The sequence below is a fragment of the Gopherus evgoodei genome, chromosome 2 (genome assembly GCF_007399415.2).
Source record: "Gopherus evgoodei ecotype Sinaloan lineage chromosome 2, rGopEvg1_v1.p, whole genome shotgun sequence".
NCBI classification, from domain to species: Eukaryota; Metazoa; Chordata; order Testudines; family Testudinidae; genus Gopherus; species Gopherus evgoodei.
The window spans coordinates 279,919,001-279,925,000 of NC_044323.1; the positions used below are offsets into that span (position 1 = coordinate 279,919,001).

The window sequence follows — 6,000 nt, forward strand, 5'->3', positions numbered from 1 at the left end:
AGCAAACGGAGTTCAATGCATGTCAAAAAGTGAAGCTCATGTAGAAAATACGTTATGCAATTTTTTCTCTCCCTAAGCTGCTTAAATATTGTGGAAACAATACCTTGCAGGAACTTTTTGGAAACAAAGCCCTGTGCTTGAGAGAATGCACAGCAAGCAGTTTACACATGCAGACCCTATGTTTTCTCAGAACTGGTTCTTTTGTTAGATTTTGGGCAAACAGAATCCTTTAGAACTGATGTATCATTAAAGGCAAACATCACTCATCGTAGCCTCCTGATTATTTCTTGTAGCTACATGCAGAAATCAACTAATTTAAATTTCTTGAGAGTTACCCTTCTCAGAAATGCAAGCAGGGTGCCTAGCCTCTGATGCTATTTCTATCTTCTGCCTGAGTAAAATGAAGCACAATTTTAAAATTTGTAAGGGTAAGTGGATCTGATACTTACATGGACATGCTCCTTTTCTGTTGTGAAGCTCTTAACATTTCTGTGTGTAACAGGATTTACAAAATCCATCTGTTTGCAAAACCAGCATCTCCAAGTACATTCAGATTTGTAAATCACAGCAGGTGCCTTAGCTGTGGCTGACTCATTCAGCATACAGATTGACTATAATACTGCTCCCTGTTTCCTGGTACTGACACAGAGCACATTTTTGCTTCTCAGAACATTCTGAAAAGCCGATTCCAATTTGCCAAGTCAGATAATTCAGAATTTGAAATAGTTGAATCAGTGGATTCTGTAGGGAAACTTTCGAAGTAGGAGTGTAGCTAAAAGTGATACGCAATATTCCTTGGCATTTCTAGAGCTCCATCCAGGAGATGATCTCTGAGCGCTTTCTAGATATTAATGAATTAAAGCTACAGCATTCCAGAGTGCTAGGTGATTTCATGATCCCTATTGCACAATGGGAAATGGAGAGACAGAAAGATTAAATGACTGGCCTATAGTTTGACTGTCTATGATCCAGAAAGCTTTCTGCAGCTTGCTGGAGTGCGCACACACTGCTAACCTCCCTGAAGGGGTCAGGTACAATGTACTCCACCAGCTCCCTCCCCCTCCATGCAGCCATGACTCTGTCTTCTCTCCACCCCATTTGGGGGCCTGGGTAGTCCTTGGGATATAATTAGGGAGCAGTAACAGCAATTTTGCTTATCCTTTATTTGGGGTCCTTGTAGGGTGGAGGGAGAAGCACCTTCCTACCCTCATCTGCATAGGGGAAGCTGAGATTTACCCTTAGTGATTCAGGTCATGAGGTGACAGAACCCCTCTGCCAGATATCCAGCTTTGCTTAAGTAGTTAAGGACATTGACTTTTTCATCTTCCTGGGAGGGCTGGTCGAAAAATAAATGTTACTTAAGGCACAGCAATGGTGAGACAGCATCATTTTGCTGATTTTCTAAGTGGACTCACCCATGTTTTTCCATGGCATTTTTTCAATTCATTTATTTTTATTTTCAATTTTGAAAAAAAAAAAATCCTACCATGTTAGGACTACATCGACCAATCAAAATTGGCACTAGACCCCTGCTATCCCAAAGCAAAACCAAGAAATGATAAACAGAAGAAAAAACAAATAAAAAATGGAAAAAGGGTTGTAGGAAAATGGAAACTTGAGAAAAATAATTTTTTTTGGCAAAATTCCAATTTAAACATAAGCAAAAGCCATGTTTTGTCAAAACAGTTGTTTAAATGAAAATTGATTCTATAGACAGTAAAACTATAGGTCAGTCACTTAACCTTTCTGTGTCTCCATTTCCCATTGTGCAATAGGATCATGAAATCACCTAGCACTCTGGAATGCTGTAGCTTTAATTCATTAATATCTATGAGGTGTTACACACTGGTCTTACTAGAGACAGGATCATGGATTAGATCGGTGGGGGGGGGGCAGGGAGGCAAACTACGGCCCGGGGGCCACATCCTGCCCTTCAGATGTTTTAATCCGGCCCTCGAGCTCCTGCCGGGGGGCTCCTGCTATGTGGCTCCCAGCAGTAGAGGCATGTCCCCTTTCCGCCTTCTACACATAGGGGCAGCCAGGGGGCTCAGCACACTGCCCCCATCCCTAAGCACTGCCCCCGCAGCTCCCATTGGCCAGGAACTGTGGCCAATGGGAGCTGTGGGGGCAACGCCTACGGACTGGGCGGCACACAGAGCCACCTGGACGCATCTCAGCGTAGGAGCCGGATGTGGGACATGCCGCTTCTTCTGGGAGCTGCTTGAGGTAAACACCACCTGGAGCCTGCACCCCTGACCCTCTCTTGTGCCCCAACCTCCTGCCCTAGCTCTGATCCCCCTCCCACCCTCTGAACCCCTTGGACCCAGCCCAGAACACCTTCCTGCACCCCCAACCTGTCATCCCCAGCCCCATCCTAGAGCCCATACTCTCAGCCGGAACCCACACCCCAACGCCCCCTCCTCCATCCTGAACTCATTTCTGGCCCCACCCCAGAGACTGCACCCCCAACTGGAGCCCTCACCCCTTCCAACCCCAATTTTATGAGCATTCATACCGCCATACAATTTCCATACCCAGATGTGGCGCTCAGGCCAAAAAGTTTGCTTATCCCTGGATTAGATTGACCAGGAGTTGATCAGTGTGTGGCAGATGTTATGATTCTGAATTTATTATCCAATCTACTTTAGGCCAGATCCTGATCCTATTGAAGTCATTACCACAGACAAGATGTGGTTCTTCATAAACACCACTTAGAGTTCCCTTTATTAACACCCTCTTCCTGTGTGCTAACCACACTCAATATCTCCTTATAAACCTTCCCTCAAATCACACTTTTCATCAAGCACCGGTAACTACCAGTCTCTGCCTGTTTGCCTTAGGTATTTATCTGGCCTTTCTGACAATAGCATCAGTGACTGTGACAAATACAAAGAGAATTCCACAGTGGACACTGCTGTTAACTTCAAAACACAGTAAGCAATGCTGATGAATGTGAGGAGGCATTCTTCCACTATTACGGGAAGATTTTGGCAAAAAGGTGAGTCATGGGCCACATGCTCTGAAAATGATCATGCTTGCAAGCACACCCTTCTCTCTTCCTCTAAGTAGGTCTAAAGCAAGAGGAAACTTTGATTGGGAATTCTTTATCTCTTGTTCTTGAGGGATCAGCCAACAGAACCATCTGGATGAGTCATGAGTGGAGAGGCTGACTCAGATATAGCAAGTCCTTAAAGATGCAGAGCTGGTCCTTGAGTTGCCACTTGAAGTGAACTGGAAGCCAGTGGAGGGTATGAAGTACTTGTCTGATAGAATCCAGAAAAAATAGGAGTGTGTGTTCTGCACCAGGCTGAATTTCTGTGTTGTCTTCACCTTCAGCCCCCGATGAAATGAGTCACAGTAGTACAGTCTAGAGACGACAAAACCATGTAACACAAGGACCAGATGCCCATGCAAGAGGAAGTTGTGAAGTTTTCTGTTAAGCAGAGATGGATGAAATCACTTCTTAAAACTACTGCTACTTGGGGATGGGAGTTTAGAGATGAGTTCAGTAGGACCTCAAGGCTTCGTTCTAACTGAAGACAGTTAGGTGGAGAGCAGATGCCTTTGACAAGGGAAGTGAGCACCACCTTTGTTTTTGCTTTTCTAACAGCATCACTTAAAGGTTGTGTCTGGGTTCAGTTGGAGCCAGTGGCTCTTCTTCTGGGAGTTGACTTCTTACAGGCTCAGTGATACCTTAAGGACTTCTTTGATTATGTGTTTAGAAATGAAATTTAAAGCTTGGTGTATGACAAAATACTCCGTAAAAATAAATTAAAAAATAAACCAGATTTAAAAACAAACTAACCCCCCACCCCCATCAGGCTGTATATAATACAAATCACATGATTTTACTGTTGAAACCTCCCTTCATTCTCTCCTCCCCTCTGTTCAGCCTAAATTAGCTCACTATGCCTGTAATATGCCATGCACACCTATGATAAAGCTGTAATAAATAATAATCAAGACCCTGGATAAACCATAATGAGCTTGACTTAAATTCTATGGCAAGGCACCTGGATTCTGTGGTACTCCTAGCCATTAGATTGGGGAGTCTGCAGCCACTTCATATACTTTAAAACAGAGAGGTTTTTGTTGAATTAAATATGAAAAAGAATGCAATCAGTACAGTATTTGTCATTTAAATTATGGTTATTTTAGGCTACCCAAAGTGTTTCACTTTTCATTTTCAATGTGCTGTAAAATTTTGTATTGAAACCACATAACTGCATTGCAGAAACGGTAATGAGGGAAGCTGGAGATTTGGGTAGCAGGATAAGGGATAATTGAGGCTTTTGGCAGCTGGGAAGGTGCACGAAGTTTCGGTTGGTGGGACCTATGTATTATCATGATGTTTTCATTGGTCCATCATAGAGCTAGTTAATGACTTCATTGGTGTTTCTTCCTGATTTACACCAGTGTACCAGGACAATTAGGTCTCAATTTTTTCATTCACCACAGTGAGTCTCTGAGAATTATGCATTGCAGTAGCCAGGCAAGGAAGCTGACACTTCAAAAACTGTCAAGGACACACCAGGCACAGCATATCCTTGTAGAACTCTGCCTTGCATTCTCCTACCTTGTTTATTTTGGACTTCACTGTTGCCAAGAAGAATTGCAGTGGGGTTATACAATTTCAAAATCAAATTTAGAACTGTAGAATAAATTTCAATCCCAGCACTGTGCTTATCACAGGCACCACCTGCTGTTAGATGTGTTTTCTGAATGACACCCTTGTGGCTTAATGTGTTTTCAGATGAGATTGAGTTATTTTCTCTTGTTATTTCCCACTATGAAAAGGTGTGCTTGAGGATGAGAATGATGGAACATGTTCCTTCAAAAGGTGTATGTCACGCTCCTGCACTCCAAAGGGCCCAGTCTATTCTGATTGCACTTAACACAGAAAGAACGGAGAAACAGGCTTCTTACTTGCTGACCATTTCATCTAGTGTTCCAAACTCCTCTTGTGTTGTCCCTGCTCTCAAATATGTCCCATTAGGTGTTTTTGGTAAATTGGTGAAAGTAGCCAATACATCTCATGCATGTTGTTCTGATTAAGGCACAGACAGCTTGGATTTGATTCTTTTTATTTAAAGACTGCCCCCAATCCTCAAAAGGTATTTAGATTTCCTAACTCCTGTTGATTTCAATAGGAGTTAGTCAAGCATAGCCTCAGTTGACAATTTTAAGCTTTTCTTTACGACTGCAAGAAATACAAGTTCTCTCTCTTTTGTGGCATGAGACAAATTATGCAGCATATTCCCCAGCTGCAGAACATACAGAGCCCTGGTTCTTGCTGTGGGAGGAGGAGGAGCGGGAGGAAGGAAGGGAGGGTTATGAAAGCAGGAGAAGCAACTGTCATGGTGGGAATTGGGGAGAAGTTGATTCAAAACTTAAAAGTTTTTATTTCAGTTCAGGCCTTATTCATTCCTGAGCTGAATTGCTCGTCCCTACCTCTGGCACTCTTCTTCATGAATGACAAAGTATCATGCAGACTTTCCCATTTTCTTTCACATTTTTCTATTGACTCTGCTACTGAGTAGGAAGGAATTCCAAGCACTGTGTCATTCATTATGCCCATATTATCTGTGTATGGAAAAAGAGATCTCATTTCCCATCTGGGGCATCTCTATTTAAAATGCTTCCAAGGTCCTGATTACTGCAGCTCTCCAGGCATGCATAGGTCCAAATATTTTCTGTAACTACACTATATATTCTATGATTCAGTCTCATGAGATGCACAAAATTTTCCATGGCAACTGCAGAGATCCCATTCTTCTTAAAGATACATTCACTAATAGAAAAAGAGAAGTAGTTTAAGGATATTTAGAACAGAGGTAGGCAAACTACAGACTGGGGGCCATATCTGGCCCTCTGGATGTTTTAATTTGAGCCTTGAGCTCCCGACAGGGAGCGGGTCTGGGGCTTGCCCTGCTCTGGTGCTCCAGCTGGGGAGCGGGGTTGGGGCTTGCCCCACTCCATGTGGCTCGCCCCACTCCATGT

General features: G+C 43.2%; 1 protein-coding gene across 3 annotated transcripts in view; it reads right to left on the reverse strand.

Moving 5' to 3' along the window:
• ASAP1 (ArfGAP with SH3 domain, ankyrin repeat and PH domain 1) overlaps nt 1-593 on the reverse strand; it is a 376,577-nt gene extending 375,984 nt beyond the window's left edge. For all 3 annotated transcript variants that reach the window (XM_030553834.1, XM_030553836.1, XM_030553832.1), the window contains exon 1: nt 450-593. The gene's annotated coding sequence lies outside the window, so the exon portion shown is untranslated. The remainder of the gene's footprint in view (nt 1-449) is intronic.
• Nucleotides 594-6,000: the final 5,407 nt, after the last annotated feature.